General features: G+C 49.5%; 1 protein-coding gene across 1 annotated transcript in view; it reads left to right on the top strand.

Annotated features, from left to right (window-relative positions):
- The window catches only part of LOC146045576 (transmembrane protein 263-A-like), a 282,338-nt gene that overhangs the window by 223,413 nt on the left and 44,416 nt on the right, over positions 1-14,509 (top strand). The window lies entirely within an intron of this gene.

Genomic DNA, 14,509 nt, shown 5'->3' with positions numbered 1-14,509 from the left:
ACACCTGAATGACCAACTAACCATTGCCGCTGGTGGCATCTATCGGACATCGCACCTGAATGACCAACTAACCATTGCCGCTGGTGGCATCTATCGGACATCGCACCTGAATGACCAACTAACCATTGCCGCTGGTGGTATCTATCGGACATCACACCAGAATGACCAACTAACCATTGCCGCTGGTGGCATCTATCGGACATCACACCTGAATGACCAACTAACCATTGCCGCTGGTGGCATCTATCAGACATCACACCTGAATGCCCAACTAACCATTCCCGCTGGTGGCATCTATCAGACATCGCACCTGGATGACCAACTAACTATTGCCGCTGGTGGTAGCTATCGGACATCACACCTGAATGACCAACTTACCATTGCCGCTGGTGCCATTTATCGGACATCACACCTGAATGACCAACTAACCATTGCCGCTGGTTGCATCTATCAGACATCACCCCTAAATGACCAACTAACCATTGCCGCTGGTGGCATCTATCAGACATCACACCTGAATGACCAACTAACCATTGCCGCTGGTGGCATCTATCGGAGATTACACCTTAATGACCAACTAACCATTGCCGCTGGTGGCATCTATCGGAGATCACACCTGAATGCCAACTAACCATTGCCACTGGTGGTATCTATCGGAGATTACACCTGAATGACCAACTAACCTTTGCCGCTGGTGGTATCTATCGGACATCACACCTGAATGACCAACTAACCATTGCCGCTGGTGGCATCTATCGGACATCGCACCTGAATGACCAACTAACCATTGCCGCTGGTGGCATCTATCGGACATCGCACCTGAATGACCAACTAACCATTGCCGCTGGTGGTATCTATCGGACATCACACCAGAATGACCAACTAACCATTGCCGCTGGTGGCATCTATCGGACATCACACCTGAATGACCAACTAACCATTGCCGCTGGTGGCATCTATCAGACATCACACCTGAATGCCCAACTAACCATTCCCGCTGGTGGCATCTATCAGACATCGCACCTGGATGACCAACTAACTATTGCCGCTGGTGGTAGCTATCGGACATCACACCTGAATGACCAACTTACCATTGCCGCTGGTGCCATTTATCGGACATCACACCTGAATGACCAAATAACCATTGCCGCTGGTGGCATCTATCAGACATCACACCTGAATGACCAACTAACCATTGCCGCTGGTGGCATCTATCGGACATCGCACCTGAATGACCAACTAACCATTGCCGCTGGTGGCATCTATCAGACATCACACCTGAATGACCAACTAACCATTGCCGCTGGTGGCATCTATCGGACATCACACCTGAATGACCAACTAACCATTGCCGCTGGTGGCATCTATAAAGACATTGCACCTGAATGACCAACTAACCATTGCTGCTGGTGGCATCTATCGGACATCACACCTGAATGACCAACTAACCATTGCCGCTGGTGGCATCTATCGGACATCACGCCTGAATGACAAACTAACCATTGCCGCTGGTGGCATCTATCGGACATCACACCAGAATGACCAACTAACCATTGCCGCTGGTGGCATCTATCAGAAATTGCACCGGAGCGACCAACTAACCTTTGCCGCTGGTGGCATCTATCGGACATTGCACCTGAATGACCAACTAACCATTCCCGCTGGTGGCATCTGTCGGACATTGGTGTCACTTTGTCTCACCCTCCCACCAGCCAGGATCCACCTGCATTTTTCGGCAGAGCTCCCAGAAAACACCCACAAATGCCAGACACTTGTCACTCATCTTATGACTGGCCAGTGATTGCGAACCATCGTTGGCTTTGTTTGCAGAGGGACCTCGCTCATGCGCACAGCGTACCGTCATCCTTTAATCATCAGGGCTGGGAATTCGAAGCCAAAAAAATGGTCTGCTATAAGGGGGCGGACATTTTGGAAGGGAGATTTTTCATAATAGAAGTAACTGAGCAAGTAGAAGCGCCGGGACCGGTCAACCGCAGAGGAATAGATCTGCGTCCCGGTTAGAGGTGACAAGCTGCAACTGGGGTAAGGCAGGAGCAGAACAATAGCCTCGCAGACCCCTGGCACCCACACTTTACTCAGCGCCTCCCCGCGGCCACGGGGTCTGCGGGGCTATTGTTACGCCACTGCACATTGGTATATAAAATGATCAGTAGAGCTGCCACCACATCATGCAGTGTGAGTGACAGAACAGAGTTGCTGCACGTGGTAGCAGATTCTTCTACCACAGTTACTGTATGTGCAGATCAGCGCCCTTAAACATCATAATGGACCAGAGAGCAGCTGCCAGGAGAAAGAGACAGGAGTCTTACCATGAAGTGGGGAATTGTGAGCTTAGAAAGTGCAGCACTGGTTCTATTATGTTTGTTTGTATATTTATTTATTGTATGTTTAACCTTTCCTGACCATTTATCTTATTTAAATGTTTGAAACAGCCTATACTATAAACCATCTGTACTGTTAAATATTAACACTGTATTCCATACAGTATCCAGTGTATAAAAAGACCAATTTTCAGGGCTGTTACCGCTCCCCCAGACTCCCGTACTTACTCCAATGTGCTGCAGAGTGGGGGTTGTGGGTTACATGTGGAAACTCCCCTCTAAAATTCTGCGTTTGCCACTGCCGCCGCATAGATTGATCACCTGGGCTGCACAGGTGAGTAGTCTGTGCCCTGGAGAGGGGTGGTGGAGGGGTTTAAATAATGCGGCGGAAGGGGCCAGGGAATACCTTGAGGTGATACGTAATATTTGCTGTCCCCCCAGAGTTTTTGGGTGATATAATACAAATATTTAAGGCCCCAAAATGTGTGACGGTCCTGTGCTACTATCAGCAGTCAGACCCAGCGCCCAGCGCCTGCTGTGTACACATCCCCTATCTCTCCTGATAGAACGCCGTTTATATAAACAATTGCTGGCAATTTCAATATTTAAGCAGAAGAGTTAAGTCACCTTCTGGAGGCAAATCAAACACCTCTATAGTTAGAGGCACTCAGCGTGCGGCACTGGTGTCTTATCAGTCAGGCAGGAGACTCCAATAATTAACTGGAAGAAATTAGTCCAGTATTGTGCTCAATAACTGGAAGTGATTATTGCAGTATTAGCATTCAATTATTAGCTTAATAGGGAAGAGCAGTGTTGTAGGGAGTCTGCAGAATAATGGTGTTTATCGCCGCGTGTGCGGTCGCCTGGGCAGATGCTATCAGTCATATTGGGCCGAATTCAGCATCCATTGCCCTAGCACGCAGTGGGATGCCCAGCACAGGGCACGACAGCCCAGCATGCCAGGACCCTGCCCGCGATATGATTTCAAAATACTTGCAATGTCACCCCAAAAATGTTGGCGTTTTGCTAAACTAGAACAAGGGTAGCCCCTGCCTGTGCAAGCAGTCACCGAGCCGCCATTTTTGGTGGCACGCAGCCACTGCTATCCGCCTTGCAAACAATTCGAATATGCCTCCATTGTCCATACTGCGCCCTCCCAATGCCGTGTCGCCGCTCCGTCGCCGTCCCCTGCCATCACTTAAACTGTGGTCACATTCAGGAAAATGTGACTGTAGTATAAATCCTCACACATACTGTACATGTGCGACATGCATTGAAGTGCTAAAATTGCCAAATAGCAATTTTAGCACTTCAGCGAGTCACACTGAATTAGGCTCATTGCCTGTTTACTGTATATGCACACTGCAACATTATTTTAGTAATCAGAAGCATAAAATAAAATATCACAAGCCTAATATATTTGTTTTGTACCCATGGAACACAATGAGGGATGACATTGAGTTTGAACATTATAATGCTGAATTTGCTGATGCTTAATGTATTAAATTGAAAAATAAAAAATAAATGCGTGTTAAAGATGCAGCGGACATCGGGCCCCGATGGTTTACATACAAATCCGGTGTTTGGTCCTGCGAGATCACTCACAGTCCCGGCTTAGCTTGATGACATAAGCGACCCTCCCTCCCAATGGCCATGGAACGCCTGCGTTACCACCCCTCAATGGCCGCAGAGTGTCAATCACCCTGCGGGCAGCCTGGCTATCTTCATACGGATGTGCAGTAGAGCAAACATGTCTGAATCGGTCCTAAGTCTTCAAACATTACTCTGTACTCTGAAAAACTATGAATATTAGTTAGCTGGGAGGGACGATTGCATTATTAATTTCTAACTACTAACTGGAAGATATAAGCGTAATATTAATTTCCCTACCTACCGTTTCTGTAAATGCCATACAGAAACGCTCACGTCGGGTCGGATAAAAAGCGCCAAACGCGTTATATATATAATACATTATCATTCCTAATTCTCAATGGTCCTAAACGAAGGCTGCTGAAAACTAATTGTATGAAGTTGATGTAATAAAGGGAAGACAAACAATACAAAGTTTCCTTGTCTTGGCAATTCCCACCAGGCTGTAAATGAAACAAGATTGATGTTGTGTATACTGTCCGTCCGCCAGATGTCAGCCTGGTGGGATCTGATGTGGCCGATCCACTCTATGTCTCTGGCAGTCATGTTGGCACTAAGAGGTACGAGGTTCTGCTATTAGTACCAGGCCTCGGCCCTCAGAGAACGGAATCAGTTAGAGACATGTCACCGCCATTAATATACTTTGCTCCTATGAGAAACTAATCCGTTAAACATGTCACAGCCATTAATATACTCCGTTCCTTGGAGGGAGTAATCCATTAAGCCCGTCACTGTCATTAATATTCTGTGGTCCTGGGAGGGACACATTTGTTGAATATATTTCTTCCATTAGGACGATGCATCTATTCAGCGTTATGCCATAATAGGCCAGTTTCCAAGGTGGGAAGCCGGCAAGGGCGATGCGTGTGGTGTTATATACAGGCCCTGGAAATGGGGACAGGGGGCGGACGTCTTGGACACGCCTGCATTTGTAGGGGTACGATCATCGTTTCTATGAGCGCACCCATAAGACGCTTGGTTGTCTCCTGCAGCCACTGCAGGCCAATTAAAATGCTGCACTGGCTTTTGAGCCAATCAGAGCTCATCTACCGTTAGCCAATCAGAGCGACTGCCGGGACCCGAGCTATTATTGGCTCACCAGCTGGTGCTTCATTTTAATTGGCCGCAGGTGTCCTGCATTGAAGAGGCCTGTACTTCGGGACCTGCTGGAGGGGATGAGGGAGCAGGAGGGGTAAGAGAAGGGGGGGGGGGGGCTGGACTGGAAATCAGTCCTGGGCCTCCAAATTCCTAGTGGAAGCCCTGTTTGCACATGCTCATATATCCGCATGCACAAACCCCCAACTTTGGCCTGCCCCCTTAATGACCTATAACTGCCATGTTACAAGATGTTTGAAAGATGACAGTGCGGTTAGTACTTTATCTCTCCCCAATATCTTAGTGACCAGGCTGCACCAATATATACATTTGTGTAATTTCTACATTTACTCCTAATCCAGTTGCCAGATATACCTTTCATTTGGGGTGTTGCATAAAAAAGCATACCTCCCAACTTTTGTGCGTTTGGCCCGAGAAGGGGCGGGGCTACATGGTGGATGGGCGTGGCCTCTGACAGAGGGGTGTGGCCTAGCCCCATTTCCGTCACTTTTTGGGGTGTGCCAGGTGCTCCCCAAGCAACTGTGCAGCCCCCGGATCCCTCCCTGAGATACCGTGCATACCCTCCAACTGTACCGAATTTGCCGGTACAGTACCGTTTTTTAACGGTCTGTACCGGCAAATTGCAATTGTACCGAATGTACCGCTTTTTCAGCGGTCAGACGCACATCGCCGCATACCTTCCTCCAGGTCCCGGCAGTGTGCTGCCTGGACCGACAGACTGGGTCGGGCTGAGCTCTCCCCCGCTCTCCTCCCCCTGCTGCTCACCCGTTCCCATGAGTGCAATGCGCGGGCCGGTGCGTCATGAGGTCACGCGCCGGCATCGCGCACCCTGCGCACTCATGGGAATCTGCCAGAGAGAGAGTGACTGGGAGGCCAGCCGCGGGGTGGGGATCATCATTTCGCATGGCCGGGCCGCCGGCGATGCAATCGGAGAAGCCTGCCTGCTGCCACTCAGCACTGTAAGGTAAAGCAGTGGCTCAAGTTGTAATCATATACTTCTGTGACAAAAAGGGTCCCCTCAGGGACTGGCTAGCAATTGGTGGGGGGTCCACTAAAAAAAAAAAAAAAGAAGGGCACAGTACACATTCGGAAAGGGTGTGTGACCACGCCCACTTTAGCCGTGACCACGCCCACTTTACCCTGTGCCACACCCCCTTCCCGAATGTGTACCGATTTCTGCCCTCCAAATGTTGGAGGGTATGTACCGTGTGCATGCACATTATTGTCCCGTGTCCATGTTTCATAGTCCACGTTGATGGCAAAGTATGAAAAAGTAAAGAAATAACAGGATCCCCAAACAACTCATGTTGACCTTTTCATATGTCGACAATATGCATCGACCGATTGTCTGTTGACCTAGTCATTGTTCACATACCATTCATATACCTTTATTTGCAATTTGAGCTGTATGGTGTACACATTGTGTTCTGTGACAGTGTGAAGCTACACATATCAATATATTTCCAATCAATGCCGCCCACCCAGCCAATCAATGAATCCCACACAGCCAATCAATGAATCCCAAGCAGCCAATCAATGTCTCCCATCCAGCCAATCAATGCCACCCAGACTAGTAAGAACAAAGTCTGTCTGGAAAAAAACTAATAAATCAAAGATATATAAACAAGCTACAGACAGACTCCCGCGTTGCAGGCGGTAAGATAATAATGTGGTTACACAACACGCAGCGCATCAGGCACTGAGCTCACAGTCACACATCGCAATCATTTTATCAGGGCAAAGACTGGAAATATAAAACCAGGTTTTTGTGACATCTTCTTTAGTGACATCGGGAACGGACGTGGAACTTGTTAATTGGGGCAGCATGGAGAGTGTAATGGTTAGCATTGCTGCCTCACAGCGCTGAGGACATAGGTTGACTATTAAAAAGGCCAATTTCCTGTGGGATACGGTCATTGGGTCATCACCAAGCAGGTCGACACCACTAGGTCAACATGCAGTAAGGTCAACACGACTTTAGGTCGACGTGGGTTAGGTCGACAGTGTCATTAGGTCGACATGAGTTAGGTCGACAAGGTCATTAGGTCGACACGGGTTAGGTCAACAGGGTCATTAGGTCGACATGTTTTTTTTTTTACTGTTTTTTGAACCAACGTGCCGACAGGCGGTATTTCATGCCCTATTATCCACTAGGTCATGGTGGGAGAATAAAATAGCGTGCTGAGGGTAGCGAGCCATGCGAAGGGACGTGGTGGTACGGTTCGGTGTCCATGTCGACAAGACATGTGCCGACAGGCGGTATTTCATGTCCTTCACCCACTAGGGCGTGGTGGGAGAATAGAATAGTGTGCCGGGCGTAGTGAGGCCAACGTGCCCGAAGCATGGCGAGCCAGCGAATATGCGAGGGGACACAGTGGTATGTTTTAGTGTTTATGTTGACTGTGTTGACATAAGGGTAAAAAAAAAATTATAAAAAAAAAAAAGATGTTGACTTTTTTACTGTCAACCTTACCCATGTCGACCTAATGACCTTGTCGACCTAACCCATGTCGACTTAGACTCATATGTCGACCTTCCGGCATGTCAACCTAGACACATGTCGACCTAAATGTATGTTGACCTAATGGCGTCGACCTAATGACTGTCTAACAACTTGCTGTTGACCAACTGATCCACACCCTTTCCTGCTGGGAGGCTGAATTCTATAGGGTGCTGGACGGGGTCCTGACAGTCATTTACCCGACAGTGATTTACCCGACAGTCATTTACCCGACGTCGGGATCCTGACTGTTAAAACACAGACAGGCGGGTTCCCAATGGCCACCGGCTATTCTCCCTCTTGGGGTCCCCACTCAATCGTGGGGGTACAGAACCGTGCTGCACTGCAGGTGGGGCAGATGTAACATGTGCAGAGAGAGTTACATCTGGGTGGGGTGTGTTGAAACTGAAATTTAAATTGCAGTGTAAAAATAATGCAGCCAGTATTTACCCTGCACAGAAACAAAATAACTCACCCAAATCCAACTCTCTCTGCACATGTTACATCTGCCCCACCTGCAGTGCACATGGTTTGGCCCATTTCGAGAACAAACTTGTACTGCGATCAGATCTGAATAAGGGCCTTAAGCCGCCCCTGGCAATTCTGATCTATTCTCCTGGGGTTCCAGCCGTCCTGCCCAAAATATGAGATTCTGCAGGACTCTGGAAGACCAGGCAAATGTGTTGTACAATGTAGGCTCCGGGCTTCATTCAAACATCTTTACAGTAAGAGTCACGTTACAGTGTAGGTGAATTTTCCACCAGACTCTGGAAAACATCCACCCATCAGGCTGACATTACGGCCTTGTGCAGTGGTTGTCTGAGCTTACCCCACTATAGTACTCAATCTGTTCATTGTAGCCCCAGCGGCCGGACATGTTCATGGCTGGGCTGTGTATACAATGACACAGTGTTAGTACATGCTACAGAGGAGGGGGGGGGGGGGGTGGGGGGGTGAACCTCCAATAATCACTGTGATTTTATCCATATGAATCAGCACAGACACGCAGTGACTCTGCTGGAGGCGTCCTCACACCCCCTCCCACCGCAGCACAACCGGTACTAGGGATACACATCACCTCTCCTATACAGAGTCACATTGTTACCAGACGTTGTGCTACCTTCTCTGTACCCCTAGGCCAAACACACTGCTGACCAATAGCGACAACTTACATTTCCCCCATTCATAGTAAACAGAGCATAATTCTGTTTATCATGGGGAGGACATTGCTGAGTAATGCATTAGTAGTTATTGTAAGCACACTTGTACCTAGAACATGGGACGGACAGGACGCTCCTGGGGTTATAAGGGATGGCAGTATATATAACATACCTCCCAACTGTCACGATTTTAGAGGGACAGTCACGATTTTCGGGTCCTGTCCCGCTGTCCCACCCGCGGTAGGCATTGTCCCGCTGCGGGGGTGTGACAGTTGGGAGACCCCCAATCTAGTAGAATAGACGCTGTGCGCATGCGCACAGCGTCTATTCTCGTATGAAAATGAGGTCGCGGCTAATTAGCATAAGCCGTGTCCTCATTTGCATACGCCCAGCCCCCTTTTCGGACGCTCGCGCGGCTTCGCCGCGCGAGTGGCCCTATTTCCTCCGGCCAGAAGTTGGGAGGTATGTATATAATACCCCATGTATAACGGGATATGGTCATTTGCTCGACCTAAGGATGGTCGACAGTCACATTACAAATCCGGGCAGCTGCTAAATTTGTGGTTCTTCACACAACCCATACTTGCCTACTTTTAAAAACTAGTTTCAGGGAGATTATAGTTGGTATTAGAATTTTGCACAGCGCCCCATTCTCCACCCAAAGGGCGTGTCTTGTTCCATATATGGAGAAATTGTGAAAAGAGATTGTGAACGTGGCACCTAGAAGCGTGGGAGTGCGCTGCTACATCTGAGAGGAATCTGTAAAATTACTTATATCCAAATGTAGATGAGCCCCAAAGCAGTTAGTAAGAGATACTATACTTGGTAAAGTGCTGGGAAATGGTGCTGATGATTCAGTGTAAATGTATCTATCTCTCATTCATTTTTTACCCAAAAATGTAACAGTGTAATGTGGGCTAGGTGACATGAGGGAGATTGCTAGACTAATCAGGGAGAGAGGGAGATTGCTGCTATGTCAGGGAGTCTCCTGCAGAATGCAGGAGGGGAGGTAACTATGGTGTAACAGTGTAATGTGGGCTAGGTGACATGAGGGAGATTGCTAGACTAATGAGGGAGAGAGGGAGATTGCTGCCATGTCAGGGAGTCTCCTGCAGGAGGGGAGGTAACTATGATGTAACAGTGTAATGTGGGCTAGGTGACATGAGGGAGATTGCTAGACTAATGAGGGAGAGAGGGAGATTGCTGCTATGTCAGGGAGTCTCCTGCAGAATGCAGGAGGGAAGGTAACTATGATGTAACAGTGTAATGTGGGCTAGGTGACATGAGGGAGATTGCTAGACTAATGATGGAGAGAGGGAGATTGCTGCTATATCAGGGAGTCTCCTGCAGAATGCAGGAGGGGAGGTAACTATGATGTAACAGTGTAATGTGGGCTAGGTGACATGAGGGAGATTGCTAGACTAATGATGGAGAGAGGGAGAGTGCTGCTATGTCAGGGAGTCTCCTGCAGAATACAGGAGGGGAGGTAACTATGATGTAACAGTGTAATGTGGGCTAGGTGACACGAGGGAGATTGCTAGACTAATGAGCAGCGGCGTAACTATAGCACCGCAGCCCCCGCCACCGGGGGGGCGCTGTGCATGTGGGGGCGCCGGGGGCTGCGGTGCTATAGTTTAACACCCCCCCCAATCCCCCACAGACTTACCTATCTCGCTGGTCCCGGCGGCTCCGTTCTTCTGCTGAGGACCACCACAAAATGGCCGCCCACATATAGCACACAGTTCTCTGAAACTGTCTGCTGTATGGGGGCGGCCATTTTGTGGTGGTCCTCAGCAGAAGAACGGAGCCTCCTGGACCAGCGCGATAGGTAAGGCTGTGGGGGATTGGGGGGGTTGCATGGGCGGCGGGGTGGCGGGGCAGGGGGGTAGGGGCGCTTGGCGGGGCGGCGGCGGGGGGGGGGGGGGGGGGGCTAGGTGACACGAGGGAGATTGCTAGACTAATGAGGGACAGAGGGAGATTGCTGCTATGTCAGGGAGTCTCCTGCAGATTACAGGAGGGGAGGTAACTATGACAAACTGCTGTGTAAACACATACAGCTTCGACTTCATTGCAATCAGACCTAGTATACCAGCAAGACAATATAGCCTAGACCACGGGTGTCAAACACAAGGCCCGCGGGCCAAATCCGGCCCGCCAGACCTCGTCATGTGGCCCGCGCAGCCGCCGCCACCCACCCCCGCCGATTACATTATTGCGGGAAGCCATCACAGTGTGAGTGTCACATCACATTCAGTGACACTCACATGACGACTCGAGACTGAGAGACATACCTAACAACGTGAGGAAGCCGGGTGACACAATCCGCGGCGCTCGCTGGGAGGAGGAGGGAGGCAGGGCAGTGGACACAGACTTGTTAGTGTCACTGTGTGACGTGCCCGACTCCTCCCCGGCTCCTCCTGCGGGCAGCGGCTACGGCGCTGCCATGTGTGACACACGCCCGCCTGACAGCAGTGCCAGTGACACCGTGACGTGCATGCTGCTGCGGCTGCCTGTCGGACTTGGACGCCGGCCCCGCGGTGAGCTGCCTCCTGCCTGTGGTGCCGCGCTGCGCAGCAGTGGCATCAGTTGGTTCAGTATATTTACTGTAAGTTCGGCAGTGGGGTGGGCACAGTTGTGTTGTCTCTTGTTGTCCAGACCAGTCTGTCCAGTCCAGAGTCCGTGGCCGGGCAGGCAGAGAGCCAGGCCAGCAGCACACAGCCGCAGCCTGAGCCCACAAATCTGCAGTGCGGCTGCCTGTGTCCAGGGTCATTATCATTATCTTTCCCACTGTCACCACCATTCCAGAACTCTAGCGAGAGTCCTGCGAACCCAGAGGCCCAGGTCACCTGCTGGGCGATCTGACGTCACGGACTGTGCCCTGTCCCAGGCCCCCAGCCAATCTCCCTGCTAGTTATTACTTACATTATTACAAAAAACAGTAATAATAGAATGCAGTTAAAATAATTTATGATAATAAAGAGTGGACACATAGTCCTACAGATACAACCGGCCCTTTGAGGGTGACCAAACTGCTGATGCGGCCCCTGATGAATTTGAGTTTGACACCCCTAAAGACATCCCAGCATGATTATTGGATTATTCCATTGCTTTTGTCGCCAGGTAAATATAACACAATGCTGTAACCACAACAACATGGCCGTGCAAATCTTCTGCCTCTCACCAGGAGCCCAGTGTAGGGGACAGAGCAAGTTCTGGGTGTATGGTATCAGGCAGTAGTATGGGGTTTTCAAAGCTTGCTGTCCAGTAAGATTACATTGATTTATTCATACAAGTGGCCATGCCAATCATCTCAGCAGGACAGCCAATCACAGATGTGTATCATGTGTGACTGACAGGTTCTATACAATGACTTTCACCCACTGATTGCACTCTGCCAGTTACTCCACGCTCCAATTCCCTCATCTCTGCAGCCAGGTTCTGTGTCTAATCCAGTGAATTGAGCCAAGGTTGTATGATGGAAGGGCTGAGAAATGGGGATGAAGATGAGATCTCACAAAGGGGTGATTCAGGTTGGTTTGCAAAAGCAAACTCCTTCTTAAATAGACAAAACCATGCTGCACTGCAGGTGGGGCAGACAGGGCTGGTGCAAGGCACTAGAGCACCCCAGGCGAGGGGAGGGGGGGGCTAAGGGGTACCTGCTGCACCGTCTGGCAGGAGCGGGCAGGGGTGTCCTTGCCGTGGGGGTACCTGCGGCGCTGTGTATCAAGCTGGCGGCGGGGTCCCTGCAGTGATAAGCAAATAACTAGCGCCATCCGGCTTCTGATTTTAATAACACTTGCCGCACGCTGATTGGCTGAATCTCAGCCAATTAGCGTGCGGCAAGGGTTTTCACACCCAGCAGCGCTTCCCGCGCCGCCGCCCGTCCGCCAGATAGCGCTAGTTATTTGCTAATCACTGCAGTTACCCCGCCGCCAGCTTAATACACATCACCGTAGGTAGTGGTACCTCCGCGGCACGGACACCCCTGCCAGCTCCAGTCTCTGCACCTCCGCTCACCTCCATGCGGGGGGGGGGGGGGGATGGGCAAACTGACGCCCTCCAGTGGGGGGGCAGATGTAACTGGGGGGCAGATGTTACATGTGCAGAGTGTTAGATTTGGGTGGGATGTGTTCAATCCAAAATCTAAATTTGCAGTGTAAAAATAAAGCCGCCAGTATTTACCCTGCACAGAAACAAAATAACTCACCTAAATCTAACTCTCTCTGCACCTTTTACATCAGCCCCACCTGCAGTGCAGCATGGTTTTGTCCATTTAAGAAAGAGTTTGCTTTTGCAAACCAACGTGAATCACCCCAAAGTTTAGAGCAATACATGAGCAGCTGCCAGAGGAACCGTCCTGATGACTAAATAGCGCTACAACTGCAGTCCTGCCTTATTTTATGAGAAACACATGAGGGGTATTCAATTAAAAATGCTGTGGGTACAGCTGTCCTAGGCCTCGGCCTCTGGAAGGGTCCGGGCAGCTCATTTTGCCCACCGCATCCCCCTTCCCCCGGACTGCCTCCTCTGTTCTGCCTACTCTGCACTTTTAAAATGCTGCACCGGCTTTTGAGCCACTTTAAGCTTGTGTACCATTAGCCAATCAGAGTGGCTGCCAGTACACGAGCTCTGATTGGCTCACCAGTTGGTGCTGCATTTTAATTGGCCACCGGCGTCCTTCATTGAAGAAGCCTGTGGTTCGGGACCTGCAGGGGATGAGGGAGCAGGAGTCAGGTGGGAGGTAGGGGGAGATGGGAGATAGGGGGGAGGGCCTGGAGTCCTGGCCCCAAAAATCCCTAGTGGTAGTCCTGTCGGTATGCATCCATATAAAGTATACAACTGCACAGGCTCATTCATATCAATTACGTGGTAATACACCCTTCATCTGAAAAGTAACACATGGAAATGCACTAAAAAGAGGTTGAATCCTTTATTTAGTCTTATTTACAACCAGTAAAAAGCCGGTTTCACTGTACTTTCACTTTGAGCTGTGGCAATTTTTACTCTCACTTTGAGCTGTGACAGTTTTTAGCCCACAAACTCTGCACCTCACCCCCAGTCCCTATCTGCTCCAACTCCAATCTCTGTCTTCACAGCTCCCTCTCTATATGTCCAACAAGTTCGAAACAGATTAGTGTCCCTGCGAAAATTGCTTTCACTTCACACAAAGGAGCAATTTGGTTCGTCGAGGGGTCTCTAATAGTCACTGATGGAACTTCACCTCATAGAGGTGAGGGCGGGAGTATTTAGCCTTTTATATATATACAGTATGGTTAAAACGGCAAGCATTTACACGGCAAAACCAGGCTGGTCAAACGGATTCATCTAAAAAACAACAACAACAACAAAAAGAAGCTTAACCCTTTAAGTGTCAACATCTCATGTGAGACATGTCGCTCACATTTTTCATCGCCCACTCTTGCCATGTGTCCGTCCCCCCAACCCATTGTGCACACTGGTCCACATTGCAAAAAACATTTTCTCCTCTTTCAATATCTTTTTCTTGATGTCTATAATGTAATTTTTGCCCATTTTTGGCCGTTCTGCTTGGTCTAATAAATGCCAGGTTCTAAAATGCAAAACAATGTTGTCCCCGGCGCAGCATGATGCTGTTTCTGTCTTGTTTATTGTACAATGTTTCCATTCTTTTTCAATAAGAAAATGTTAAATGTAATGTGCTAATAAGGGCCCTTATTCTGATTGACGCGGACTTTACCGCGTACTTACGGATCGCGTCTTTA

This window comes from Crinia signifera, chromosome 11 (assembly GCF_055691185.1).
Source record: "Crinia signifera chromosome 11, ASM5569118v1, whole genome shotgun sequence".
In the NCBI taxonomy this organism is placed as follows: domain Eukaryota; kingdom Metazoa; phylum Chordata; class Amphibia; order Anura; family Myobatrachidae; genus Crinia; species Crinia signifera.
Note: the sequence above shows the minus strand (reverse complement) of the source record. Positions and strands in the feature narration are given on the sequence as shown.